This window comes from Lethenteron reissneri, chromosome 38, assembly GCF_015708825.2.
Source record: "Lethenteron reissneri isolate LAM-NWPU_2019-01 chromosome 38, ASM1570882v1, whole genome shotgun sequence".
Classification (NCBI taxonomy): Eukaryota; Metazoa; Chordata; class Hyperoartia; order Petromyzontiformes; family Petromyzontidae; genus Lethenteron; species Lethenteron reissneri.
In genome coordinates this window covers 7,401,531-7,415,881 of record NC_083816.1, presented here as the reverse complement: position 1 = coordinate 7,415,881, position 14,351 = coordinate 7,401,531, and the positions used below count along the sequence as shown (strand labels likewise).

Here is a 14,351-nt window from a genome sequence, read left to right as displayed (position 1 = left end):
ATAATAATAATTCCTGAGCCCCCGCTGCCTTGGTCTTAATAAACAGTGGACTCATCGATTTTGTGGCCAGACACCCGACTGACGACCTTGGCTTCGGCCAAGGCGCGCAAGCGAATCTTGACCAGAAATTACAACGGCGCTATTAAAAGGGCATGTATCCTAACCGTATGAACAAAGATGACCCCCCCCCCCACTCTCATCGTATGCAATGTTGCCAGCAACGCCGCCGGCGTCATTGCACCACGGTCACGACAATGGATGGGCAACAACAACAACAGCAACACGCCGCTGCGACGCGGTCGTTGGTCTCTATTTTTTCCTCGTTGCTCTGCTCTGTCTCAATGCCAGCCGTGTGGGGCGAGGCAGGCGCGAGGTCTCCCGTGAGCTGGAGCAGGTTGCCCGCTACTGCCGCCGCCGCCACCGCCGCCGCCGCGCCTGGCGACGCAGAAACGCGGCGCAGCAGGCGGGACGCGCGGTTCTGCCGCCGTTGTTGTTGTTGTCGTCGTTGTCTTAGTGCGCTTTTGTCGCCGCTCGGGTTATACTAAAAAAATTTCCGCAAGCGGTGCCAAGCGCCCGTCGTCGCCCCGTCGTCGCGTACGTAGACGATCGCCGGCCCTCGTTCGAGACCCGGGTCGCCCAACGAGCTCTTTTTATTTTTTAGTTGGCGGAATATTTTTCCCCCGTTCGAAAAGTGGCGGCCTCCCCGTTGTCCGTCTCCTCCTCCCGAGACGACGCGCGACGGCTTTCGCGGTGCGTCGCGTCACGCGAATGCCGCGTCGCATCGCGCCATGCGTGAAGCCGAAGGAAACGCGTTCGTGCGCGCGTTTTTTTTACGGTGCCGTCTTGTCCGCGGATGGTTTGGCGGGGGTGGGGTCGGGGGGGAAGGACTCGCCTCGCCGCTGCCTCTAGCCTGCGCGCGTAAATGCCGAACGTTTGGCCACCGCCGACAAAAATTCCTCCGCTTCCCTCCTGGCTGGCGGGCGGCTCTCGGAAATTGGCCGCCCCGTTCCAGCGGCCGAAAGCACCGCCCACAGCACAGGAGGTGGGGGGGGGGGAGTGGCGGTGGCGGCCACTTTGGCCCGCCACGTCGCTCCGCGGCTTGCTCTCCTCCGGGTTCGCATCCAAGTCCGGGCTCGCACTGTGCGCGCTTGCATTCTGCTGTCGCCGGAATCGCGCACGATGATTGCGCGCGCTTGTGTTTGTTCGGTACGCGTCTTTGTTGGTGTGTGTCTTAAAGTTTGGGATTTTATGAAGTGTTAAGTCTTTCTTTATTGTGCTTTGTAATACTTTTTTTGTGCAAGTATTGAAAACGTTGAAATGCCCGTACAGAGAGCTTTTGACGGTGTTCACGCAAAGACGACCGATGAGATTTTGACATTTGTCTCGAGTTTTGGTCTTTCATGAATATGAAACCAATCGCTTATCGTACTGGTCATATATAATTCTCAGATTAGGATTGTTCTTAAATCAGGTCATTTTATAATCTCGATACAAATGCAAAGGATGTTGATTTTATCATGTCGCCATTTTTCCTGCTCTTGCCGGCTAATGTTTTTTTTATTATGTTTTTTACTTTTGTTGTGCAGAGTCCAGGAAATGTAGGAAGACGATAAAACTGTCCACGCCGCGAGCCCATGTGAGTAAAACTCTCCCCCCTTTCGTGAACGTTCGGGCCACCACATAGCGGCAGCGGGGCGGCGTTTTTTAACTGCCCGGATCTTTTCGCCGTTGCCGTTTCTCAATATCGCTCCCAGAAAAAACAACCAACTTGCGCGGACGTTTGTAAAACATCTGCATTGCGAGCCCGTGAAAGCCAAACAAAATGGCCGCTTCGTAGGAGCTTGGCCACAAATTCGCGTTGACCAAAGCGCCCGCCTGCCCGCCTGCCTGCCCGCACACATTCATTTAAAATATATATGCAGTTTTAACACGGTTGGCTACGTACGGTGGTTAGGGCACTGTTCTTTAAACCAGTCCCGACAAGTTTGATTTCTGGCAAGTGACTAACATAAGTGGCGAGGTGACATCTGAACCGATCCTTGACTCGCACCTCCGCCCTCGTCAACTCGTACTGACCGGCGTGGTGAAGTATGGTCGAACAACAACCATGACGGACACACCTTGGCGAAGTCGTTATCCAGAAGTGGCTGTAATTATGATGATTTGTTATTTTATTTTAGAATGGGTGGACGTGTGGTGCGCTACGAACCCGGCGACCCGAATTCGCTTCGCACTCACGACCAAACGCCAGCGACGGTTATTTAAACCAGTTCTGTGCCTGCCCTAGGTCGACTCAGCCTCAAATGAGTATCTGGTGCATTCTGTAAACATCGCCACTGGGGAGACAAAGGCTGTTGGGCGTGGTGCTGGCCACCCACCCCCCGCTGTGTCGTGCTGGCCTTCGTTAGTGTTCGCTTAAAGCACTTGCCCCGACAGTCTGTTAAGGCTATCGGGGGGATCTTTCTCTTTGTATAGTTGTATGCACTGCCAGCTCTTGTCACTGGGCTTAGTCCATGGCAATTTGACAGAGCTGCGCTTCTCTACTGTGCTACAGTTACAGCGAAAACTGTGTTTCGTTCAGTTTGGGATAATGCTGAGACCGAAACAGGAGGATTTCTCCAAAACTCTGGCTGTCACCTGATGATGCTGGTTGCAATTACTGGCGAAACGTCGTACTCGAATTGTAAATGTTGTGGGTTTATTCTCCAACACACCGGTGTTGTTTACGTGAGAAACCCTGCCAATTGGCTGTGTCGGGTGGTGGAGGGTTTAAAGACGCATTTATATTTAAGCGATCTAAGCCAAATACCTCTTGTGGATAAGGCAGTCATATTTTCACAGAAAAAAAGATGATCTTTGCAGGCTCATAGTATCACTGGGGGGGGGGCAAGCATCGTTAGTGAGCGCCAGTTAAGGCCGGCAGAGGACTCTAGCACGTAGTTGGCCAACGCCATGCGCGCTCGCTCGCCCGCCTGCTCGCTCGCCTGCCCGCCCGCCTGCTCGGTCGCTCGCCCGCCTTTGTCCCCCCCATTGCCGGTGTTAACGTGACTCACTTGGCATTCATTTTAGGCTGAGGTGTGACATGGGAGGGGGGGGGAGAGGCCCATGCCAAGCTGAGACGCCTATTGCCAACAGGAGTAGAATCTGGATCACTAGAATCGTAGCGCGGTGTGCGTGCGTGGCCCCGTGGCTTCACACTCCCCCCGCTGGAAGGCGAACACACACACAAAAAACAACGATCCTCTGCACAGCGTTTCACAGACTGTTGCGGGGGGGGGGGGGGGTAGTGAGCACCTATTAAGGTGGTCCAGGCCTGGCCCACGAGGGCGTGGTGTGGCCAGCAACGACTCTGACCGCTTCATCGCCCCAGCCCCCGGTGTACACTGCACCGGGGGCTGCCTTTGAACGCCGAGTCGACCTAAGAGGGAACCGTCAGGTTCGGTTCAGATGTCGCTCGCCAGCGCCGACGTTAATCGTGGCCGGCAAACGGACGCGGCTTGCCGGGCTCATAGCCCAACGCACACGCGCGCGTGTGAGAACCACTTCACCACCGCTCCTCGCACATTAAAAGACAAAGAGAGCCCCCGTATGGCCGGGTTTCGGGGTTGTCGGCGAGCGTCTATTTAGGCCAGCGCGGCACACAATGGAGTTGCGTTGTCAGCGGCACAAAGGCTCGGCCGCCTTTGTGTCCCCAGTGCCGACGATTGCACGCAACAAGACAAAGATCCCCTGTTATAGCCTCAACAGACTGTCGGGGCAAGTGCTGTTCGCGAGTAGCAACCTATGAAGGCCGGCACAGCACATGGAGGGGGTGGGTGGCCAGCACCACGCCTGGCCGCCTTTGTCTCCCCGGTGGCGATGTTCACGCATCGCTCCAGGTACTAATTTGAGGCCGAGTCGACCTAGAGGAGACCCAGGAAGCGTTCAGAATAATCGCACTGGTGTTGGCCGTGAGCGGGAATCGAACTCGAGTCGCCGAGTTCGTAGCGCAGCGCGCTCACCGCTGCACTACCGCTCCATTACACACACACACACGCACACACCCATACATACATGCACACACCCATACATACATGCATACGCACACACCCATACATACATACATGCGCACGCACGCACCCATACATACACACACACGCACACACCCATACATACATGCACACGCACACACCCATGCATACATGCACACGCACACACCCATACATACATGCACACGCACACACCCATACATACACGCACACACCCATACATACACGCACACGCACACACCCACACACACACACGCACACACCCATACATACATGCACACGCACACACCCATACATACATGCACACGCACACACCCATACATACATGCACACGCACACACCCATACATACACGCACACACCCACACATACACGCACACACCCACACACACACACGCACACACCCATACATACATGCACACGCACACACCCATACACACATGCACACGCACACACCCATACACACATGCACACGCACGCACCCATACATACATACATGCACACGCACACGCACACACCCATACACACATGCACACGCACACACCCATACACACATGCACACGCACACACCCATACATACATGCACACGCACACACCCATACATACATGCACACGCACACACACGCACGCACGGACGCGTGCACGTACACGCGTGATCATGTTTCTTCATCCATCCCTGGAGGGGCAGAAACTAAAAACCGCAAACTGTAGTACAAATAACCAGCACATGTTTAACATGCGCTAGATTTTGAAGGTTAATGCTGCTAGTAATACAATATTAACCTCGGTGCCAGGCTTGCGTACCTTTTTTCGTGGCCAAAGTTGTAGCGCATAGGTGTCAGAGCAATTCCTCCGCGTGATAATGAAACATTTGTACGTGTGGCCGAATCAATTGCGAAACCCATCGTCGTCAGCCATGTTCCATCCACTGCTGGATGAAGGCCATCACCCCATATCTGCTGGCACCTCTCGCGATTCTGCGATGGGACGATCCGTAACGGTCAAAAAATTCACAGATTTTGTCGATGAAGGCCACCCCCGTACCGTGTCACTTGTGCTGTGTCGGTTGACCGTACTTCACCATGCTGGGCAGTGCAGATTGGTGAATGGTGGAGGGTCAACGGGGGCGGGGGGGGGCCTTTTGGATATTGCTCGCCGCTAATGTTGGCCACGGCTGGAAATTGAGCTCGGTTGCTCAGTGCCAGTGTGCTAACCACTGCACCACCACTCCCAACCAGTTACATATTGTGAAGCTGATGGAAATGTTTCATTTTGAAAACGTTCTGGGTGTTGGATCCATCTTGAGACATCCAAAAAAAAGTGTCTTGAAACGTAGGTCGTGTGTGTTTATATATATATAAAAGACAAATCTAGAGACAAATAACTCGATAGCCTTAACAGACTATTGGGGCGAGTGCTGTTAGCGAGCACCTATTAAGGCCGGCACAGCACACGTGGTAGTGGGTGGCGAGCACCACGCCTGGCCGCCTTTGTCTCCCCAGTGGTGATGTTTACACACTGCACCAGGTACTCATTTGAGGCTGAGTCGACCTAAGGGAGGCCCAGGACCGGTTCAGACAATCGCTACCGGTGTTGGCCATGAGCAGGAATCGAACCGTAGCGCGCTAAACCGCTGCACTACCGCTTGATATACACACACACATACACATAATAATAATACACAATACAACGCCGTTCTGCGTATTGTTTAAATATTACCACATCACAATACGTTGGGTGATATGTTGTTAGGAATTGAAAACGTACTCGCAAGTATCCCCAAAATGGTTAGCAGAGCAAAGTTAAGGGGTCTCATGTGACATCAACGATAATTATCGGGGATTTATTTGTCTTATGAAATGGCATTTTGTCCGCATGTCCATCGTAGGTACGCGTAGAACAATAATGCACATTTTCTGTGTTGCAAACAATAAATACAATAAAATGCAATAATTTCTAAATAAAATAGTAATTCAGCACATATGATAATTTCATGATGTGCATGCACTGTAATGTAACATGTACAGGTTTCCCTCGCTTTACATGGTAGTAGATGAATTTCATAAAAATGGGTGCGCACAAGCGAAACCGCATGATGAGAAGGCTGCCTGCCGAGTAGCGCACACAGTACACACAGTACACACACAGTACACACACAGTACACACACAGTACACACACAGTACACACACACACGCAGTACACACAGTACACACACATTACACACACAGTACACACACAGTACACACACACGCAGTACACACAGTACACACACAGTACACACACAGTACACACCCACACACACAGTACACACCCACACGCAGTACACACAGTACACACCCACACGCAGTACACACACCGTACACACAATACGTACACACATATTACACACAGTACACACCCACAGTACACACACAGTACTCACAGTACACACAGTACACACATGCAGTACACACACAGTGCACACAGTGCACACAGTACACACACAGTACACACACAGTGTGCACACAGTACACACACAGTACTCACAGTACACACAGTACACACACAGTACACACACACAGTACACACATTACACACACACAGTGCACACACACAGTACACACACAGTACACACACAATGTCGTCCCACGTCCAATTGCGTAGCCGGATCTGAGTGAATTGAAACTGCACAGTGTGGCGAAGTTTGGGTTAAATTAGGTTAGCCACATATACATTGTGAAACCGCACAAACCGAACCCAGCGTGGAGCGAGGGAGTTCTGTATACCGCATTGCACTGCATGCGTATGTGTAACATATAGACCCATGGATGGAGCGTTGGCTAACGGTGTGGCTAACGAGGAGAAAAGCAAGGGTGGCATGGGACTCTGTTGTAACATAGATTTGGTTTTTCACCGCAATGCCAAAAAATCCTCACTGGGTCTCGAGACCTCCGATTAGCACGCTTGGCTACGTACCGTGCGAAAGAAGTTCAACGTACGTGACGTTTGGTCCTTGGGAGTGAATGGGAGTAAGCGTGCCTGGAGAAACTCCCCCGCGCTCAGTACGCGGTGCACACACAGATTCGTGAGCTCCTCAGCTGCTGTACTGCCATCTCATGGTCACCTCTCACAGGCTGTTTTCCTTCCGCCCCACCTGCGATTGAGCGCGGTTGGCTACGAGCGGTTGCGAGAGAAGTTGAACGTGCAATTTCGTACATGCCTGGCGGCCCCCGGCCGCTTTGGGTGTTGCATGTACCTCTGCGCGATCCACCAAAATTTGTCGCGAAAGCGCCGGATCGCAGCTGGGCTTGGAGATTTTTATTTTTAATGAATGCACATCGATATTTGTGTGTTGTCGGTAGTGTGTGTGTAAAAAAATAAAATTCGTAGAAATTTTAATTGATACAGTTTTACGTTAACATTAACTATTATTTTGTGACCGGAGAATTGCCTCGTGCCAATTCTAACGATGTAATAGATGACGGTGTTCTGGAAGGATTTGAAAGGTTATAGTTTATCTATCGAGCATATGTAGTATAGGCTTGCAGCTCACTTTTAAATGTCTTCTTTTTTTATTTCAACCGATAGTCACCGCCCAGACGTTTGATTTGATTCACTCGCAGGGCAGGGTCAGGTGAGCGTTCGACATTGCTTTTAAGTCGGGGGTGCTAAATGCTTCAGAAGTATACGATGTCATTCATCTCTCCGTGTGTGTGTTAACCATTGCACTACCACTGCTCATGCTATCGATTATGTGTAGGTATATATACACATATATATATATATGTACATACATCGTCGAACTATGCGTGTATTTGGCTTCAGAGGCTTCCGTGGCAGTCTTAACACCAGTTGTGACTCCCGTACCCTCGTGAAATCACCTGCCTGGAATCGAACCCATATCCTGCAGCTTATGGAGGTGTGTGTTAACTCATCACTTCTCTTGACAGTGAACTCATTGTTGTGTAGCTCAAAAAATCATTGATGGCTTCGCTGTCCTGACCCCAAACATAAATGAATGAGCTATAGGTGGCTTATTTTCAATGTGTTTGTGTGTATATGTTGTACGTAGTGCTGGATACATTAGCAAATGTTTGTTTATGTGATTTGTAACTGAGGGGTTACTGCTGCTGTGTGGTGTCATCTTGGTGTGGTCTGGGACTCTGTTGTTGTTCCTGCTTTTGCTGACTTGCCCAAGCTTGATAAATAGGACTTTTATAAATTAATTATGTACGACTTATTTATATCGAGTGACAATGCTTACCTTTAGTCGCCTATTGTGCACTCGGTGTTTTGTGTATTGCTTGACGTTGCAACTTGCTGACTTCCCCCATACTGGGCATCTGTGAAAAAGAGCTTCATAGCTCATCGGATTCCTCCTGCAGTTTTATTGAATATTCTAGTTCTGATGTCATAGGGTCACGTGACTCCTGGCAGCCACTAGATGCCGCCGCATCCATCACGTTGTTTTAACAACAAATTGTGACAGGACTTTGCAGGATGGACGTTGAGATTTATAAGAGCACGGAGAGACCACTAAGGTCTGAATTGGTCTGTAAATAAGGTAGGGCACTGATAAGAGATTGACAGGTATGTGAATCTTCTTGGTTCTTTCGTGACTTTACCGAAAGAACCAAGAAGATGAATCCCTGCAGTCACGAAAGCTTTAAATCGAAAGGTATGTGAATATACTGGGGGGGTGGGTGAGCGATACAATATGCATGGTGACGGTCACATGCGTAGATGCACACGCAAAACATGATACCGCATCGATTGTACCGTGCAATCCTTTGGATTTCGGTACAATTCTCTTTCTTGATATCACCAATGTCAATAGCACAGGCACCTTAATTAAAGAAATGCATTCACGGTAATTGTTGTACATTAGTCGGCTGTGTACGTGCTCACGCTACGATCGCGTAAGCTGAGGCTTGTACGAAGATTTAATGGCGTCATTATGTTGTTTGGTGACATTGAAGAAAGCGCCAATTTGGAGATTTCCATAAAATGGACGGGTATAGAGGTCGGTTAATCTCATCATCATAAGCGGTAGCATCACATCTACTCATCACGTAATAATTAATAAATACATGTGGATAATAAACGCACATCCCGAGTTTGATGCCCGACCACTGCTAACGTCGGTGGCGATTATCTTCACCGATCCGGGGTTGCCGGAAAAAACCCGCACCGCCCCAGCGTGATGAAGTATTGCCAAACCCCACCCTCGTGACCGACATGGCGTGGAGAGAACTGCATCCAGCAGCGAATTGATTAAGGGTCGTATGACAAACGTGCGCCTACGAACTCCTGGTCGTAATTGTTGTTGTGTTAATTCAGGTCGGGGGTCGACTGACTAAGACTCGGATCGGTTCACGTTTCCGCTGCCAGCTTTCCCAACTGCTCCCGCGGTAATGCCGCAAAACGCCTGGCAATCATATTTTTACAAACACCCCGGGAGAAATGAGATAACGCACTTAATCCGAAAGGTATGCAGAGAGGAATTTTACCCACCTAGAAGAGAGAGAGTGTTCCGTAATTTATGCCAGTAATTTTTTTCCAAAAGGCACCGGCCCCTAACATCCCTGGCGGTTCGTTAAACGCCGGGGCGTCTGTCGCAACCGCTCTCCTGCTCTTTCTCACAAGTTTTCTGGGGGTTTCTCTCTGCTCGCTCCGGCCACGTGCGACCACCACTCGGCGTTTTTTTTTGCGTGCGAGCCGCGTTGATCCCCTCGCGGATTTTTTTTGAGAATGCGCGTTTTGCGCGAAAAAAACGCATTTCAATAATTGACATATCCTCGCCCGCTTGCTTGTTGGCGTAGACCGTTGAACTGGTTACGGGTTAATAACGCGCTCTCTACATCCTTTCCAAGAACGTCTCTTTTTTTTACCTTAGGATTCTTCCGCCCATTCCGCCATTACTAAGATCACAAAGCGGGATTTAAAATGGCGGAGGGGCATCAATAGAAAAGGCGGCGGAGGCAGCTCGTAGTTCATCTACAGCTCGTTTATACACCACTCGCGGGAAGTCGATCATCGGCCTTTGAAGAAAAAATATATTTCCGCGGTGAAATCGCTTCGTGAACGCTCCCGAAACGTATTCAACGCTCAATTCTGGGAGTGGATTCGCAGCTTCCATGAATTTGCTGCTCCAATGTAATTAAAAAAATATTCAAGCATAAGATACATATTCTTGGGTCTTCTTCATAAGATACAATTATTTATTATACAAGGTGTCGTTCATTATCAAAGAATTATAAACAATTGCCTTCAGCTAGTCTGATAAAAGAAACATTTTTACAAAGCTACCCCCAAATTGCCTTACCAGATTATTGGGGCAAGTGCTGTTAGCAAGTACCTATGAAAAGATAAAAAGACACATTTTTGGAAGTGTTCAGATTTTATCCGAAGAGTCTCATGCCCTTTACACCTCCACATGTCCGTTAGTGGGGTTGGCGAAGACACCCAGGTACGGATATTCGCGAAATCTCCAGGTGTTTGCCAAAATCTCGCCTTTGAGTGTTTCACACGCCGCTGTCTTTGGCTGGTGTAGATCACTCGAGATTTTCAGTTTGAGGCAACACTCAGAAAGAGGAGTACGAGTTACATTGTCAGAGTTGGAACTGCCGTTTTTAAACGAGGTGTCAACTTCCTCAACTGGTTTACAGGAGGTCGTGGGTTTCATCCCGACCCTGACGCCTGTATATTTGGAGTTTGCATGTTTTCCCCGTGGTCACGAGGATTTTTCCCTCGTTTAGAAACGTGTGTTTATAGTATTTCGCTGCTATAAATTTCCACGTGATGAGCCACTTCGTTGAGCTATAATTTGTGGCCAAGTCGCTTCTGAAAAAGAGCTAAGTAGATCAGCGGGCCTTACCCTATAAAATAAAAAATAGTTTATAGGAGTTTTTAAATGTAATTCTTTAATAAGGTGCAATACCATTCATGCCCATTCAATCCAGTTTCTTATTATGTCACCAAACCTACTTTGCATTTAGGATGAGTGTGATGACCTTTTGCATTTCTTTGTTGATACGATTTTGCAAAAAATGCGTCTGATTTCAGATGCATGTTCAACACTTCCACGAAAAGTGTACTATTATGGGGGTGTCAAAGGGGATTGATGTTTTTTTATGTATTGTTTCTATTTTATATGTTTCAGACACTAATACATGAATTTGCCAAACAGCCCAATAAAGGACCTTCCTGAAAATTTTTAGGCTTTTCCTGGACACATACACGCTATTATGATGATGATAATTGAAGCATGCTAATGTTTGTTTTTAGTAAGAGAACTTGTCTGAACCTTCAGTGCAATCCCCTGCTACGTCTGCCCATCCCTCGTGCATCCATCCCATACTCGGCCAACGTTCCCCCTTCACTCCACTCACTCGGATTCATCGTCGCCTTCGCCGTCATCATCATCGTCACTGTCATCATTATCATCACCGTCATCATCATCGTCACCGTCATCATTACCATCATCATTATCATCGCCGTCACCATCATCGTATCACGCACCTCCGATTAGCAACGCGGTTGGCTACGTACGCTGCGAAAGAAATTCTACATACATACTGCAGCATACATGTGTACGTATGTTTGGTGCAGTATGTGACGACGATGGTGACGATGATGATGACGATGATAAATGTAGTGAGTGGAGTGGCCGAGTATGGGAATACACGAGGGATGGGCAGATGGAGAAGGGGACTTCACTGGAGTCCTCTTACTAAAAACAAACAGCACCATGCATATATATATGTATGCAGTACAATATGCAGTATATTGATTTCATATTATTGTACGAGTAACCGGTTAGGGGGCTTAGCCCGCTTTCTAGCGGCTTTAGCGTCACACTCTTGGTGGGGCAAATTACATGGTTCACTGATGATGAATGGGGAGTGTGTATAGTTGCAAGTGTGTAGCTGTTGGATTCAGAGCAATGTCGAACTTTAGGCGGGATGGGCCCTGCCCTTTGATTGAACCGAATTAAACCTCTAACGGGGGCGGGGGGGGAATGCCCAATAAAAAAAAATTCTACGGATTTTTGAGTTTCTAAATTTAGACTGTGCCACACTTTTCAGCTCTCTATCCCTGCCACGACATTGCTAGAACATACACCAGTCACTCGGTCGTCACCTACGCGTATTATATTTATGAGTTCACTTCCAGCCATCTGTGCTATTGATTCTCTGCCCCTGTTTAAGTGCCCACAGTCATCTGTCCCATAACACATATATATTATGGATAGAGACAAAGATTCCCCGTATAACCTTAACAGACTGTTGGGGCCAGTGCTGTTGGGGATTGGCACCCACGAAGGCCGGCACGGCACACGAGAGGGGGGGGTGGGTGGCCAGCACTACGCCCGGCCGCCTTTGTCTCCCTTGTGGCGATGTTTACACACTGCACCAGGTGCTCATTTGAGGCTGAGTCGACCTAGGGGAGGTCCAGGACTGGTTAAGATAATCGTCACCGGTGTTGGCCGTGATTAGGAATCGAACTCGGGTTGCTCGGTTTGTAGCGCGACCCGCTAACCGCTGTACTTCTGCTCCCCACAACATTATGTACACACACACACAGTAAATGTACGTATGTGTGTATATATAAGCCTCGATGTTATACGCAGTATGAATCCGAATTGTGGGGGGTGTCATAATGAAACAGTTGTTATCGATTCTTAATGCACGTGATGCACATTTAGGATAGTGAGCGAACTAAAACATGAATTAGAAACAATGCAAGAAATTTGTGTCCGTGGCTTGTTAGATGGGTGGGGCACCCATATACCCCTATACAACTGCTGTCATATTGTGTCGTATTCGTGATTATCTGCCCTGATAATAATTGAAAACATTTTGTCGATACGACGCTGGATGAGAGCTTCCCCGCACCGTGTAAGTCACGAGTGTTGTTTGACCATACTTCACCACGCTGGTCAGTGCTGGAGGGTGCCAAGAACCGGATCAGATATCGCTCGCTGATGATGTTCGCCATGGCTGGGAATCAAACTCGTGTTTGTAGGTTTGTAGCGCAGCGCGTTAACGTTTGCTGAGAGGAAAGAAGTACGTCGAATACATATTGCCCATCGGGACTGAATGACTGATGTCAATTCTAGTGATGAAGGGCAAGGCAGTTGAAAATTGCCACGTCAAAATGTAGTTGAGGCCATCCTTACAACCTCGGTGCCACTGATGATTGATATATAATCTGTCTACGGCTCCACTGTTTAATCCAGCTCCACTTTTAACACATCAGGCATAACACGCCAGGCCAAGCTCTTAAGGTGGTAGCAGTAACCGCCACGGGTGACATTGCCACTACCACCACTGTCACTGTAACCACCACCATCATCACCACCGCTTCCACCACCACGAGCACAGCCACCACTGCCTCCATCACCACCACCACCACTGCTGTTGCCACCATTATCACCACCACCATTATCATCATCACCACCATTACCACTACCACCACCATTACCACTACCACCACCATCATCACCACCACTACCACCACCATTATCACCACCACTGTTGCCACCATTACCACTACCACCACCACCATCATCACCACTGTTGCCACCATCATCACTACCACCACCACCACCGCTACTGCCACCATTACCACCCACCACCATGATTGCCAGCATCATCACCACCACCATTACCACCAGCACCATTGCTAAGCACCGCCACCCTCACCGCAGATCCCTTGGCACGCGATCGAGGGCCAAGCCAGCAGCCACTGCACGGCGGGGCGTGCGTGCGTGCATGTGCGTGCGTGCATGTGCCTGCGTGCGCGCGCGTGAGGGTGTGCATGTGCGTACGTGCATGGGGGTGGTGTCAGGCACCCCACCCCGCCTCGTGTGCCCTACCGCCCTTCATAGGTTGCTACTCGCTAACGGCACTTGCCAACGGCACTTGCCCCAACAGTCCGTTAAGGCTACACGGCAGGGGAATCTTTGTCTTTGTGCGTGTGTGTGTTATGGGGGTGGGGGGGCGGCCCGTCTGTGCGCACGTTGACCTTCGTAGCAGCGAGCGCTGGCACCTGATGGTATCGCTTAAATGTGCCATGAAGGCTGCTGATGCTGCGCTTTTCGTGGAGCGCTCCGTGCTGGCCTCGTCATATCGCTCTCTGCGCTGCTTCTCGCCGCGTATCTAAACATCTAAACAGTCGTTGTCGTCGCGGCCATTCCGTGGAAGTAACTCTTGCGTGTCCCCTCGGCCGCTTTGGGTAAACAATTTGCGATATAATTATTTTTGGTGAGCCCAGGTTTTTTTCAATTTCCAGTTGCTGTTTATGCATCGTGGAGTTGTGTTTTTTTTTGGTCTCTCCGTC

The 14,351-nt window shown here is 49.4% G+C and overlaps 1 long non-coding RNA gene across 2 annotated transcripts in view; it reads left to right on the top strand.

Moving 5' to 3' along the window:
* The window catches only part of LOC133351764 (uncharacterized), a 45,579-nt gene that overhangs the window by 15,807 nt on the left and 15,421 nt on the right, over positions 1–14,351 (top strand). For both annotated transcript variants that reach the window (XR_009756221.1, XR_009756222.1), the window contains one exon: positions 1,587–1,636. This is a non-coding gene — a long non-coding RNA (uncharacterized LOC133351764). The remainder of the gene's footprint in view (positions 1–1,586; positions 1,637–14,351) is intronic.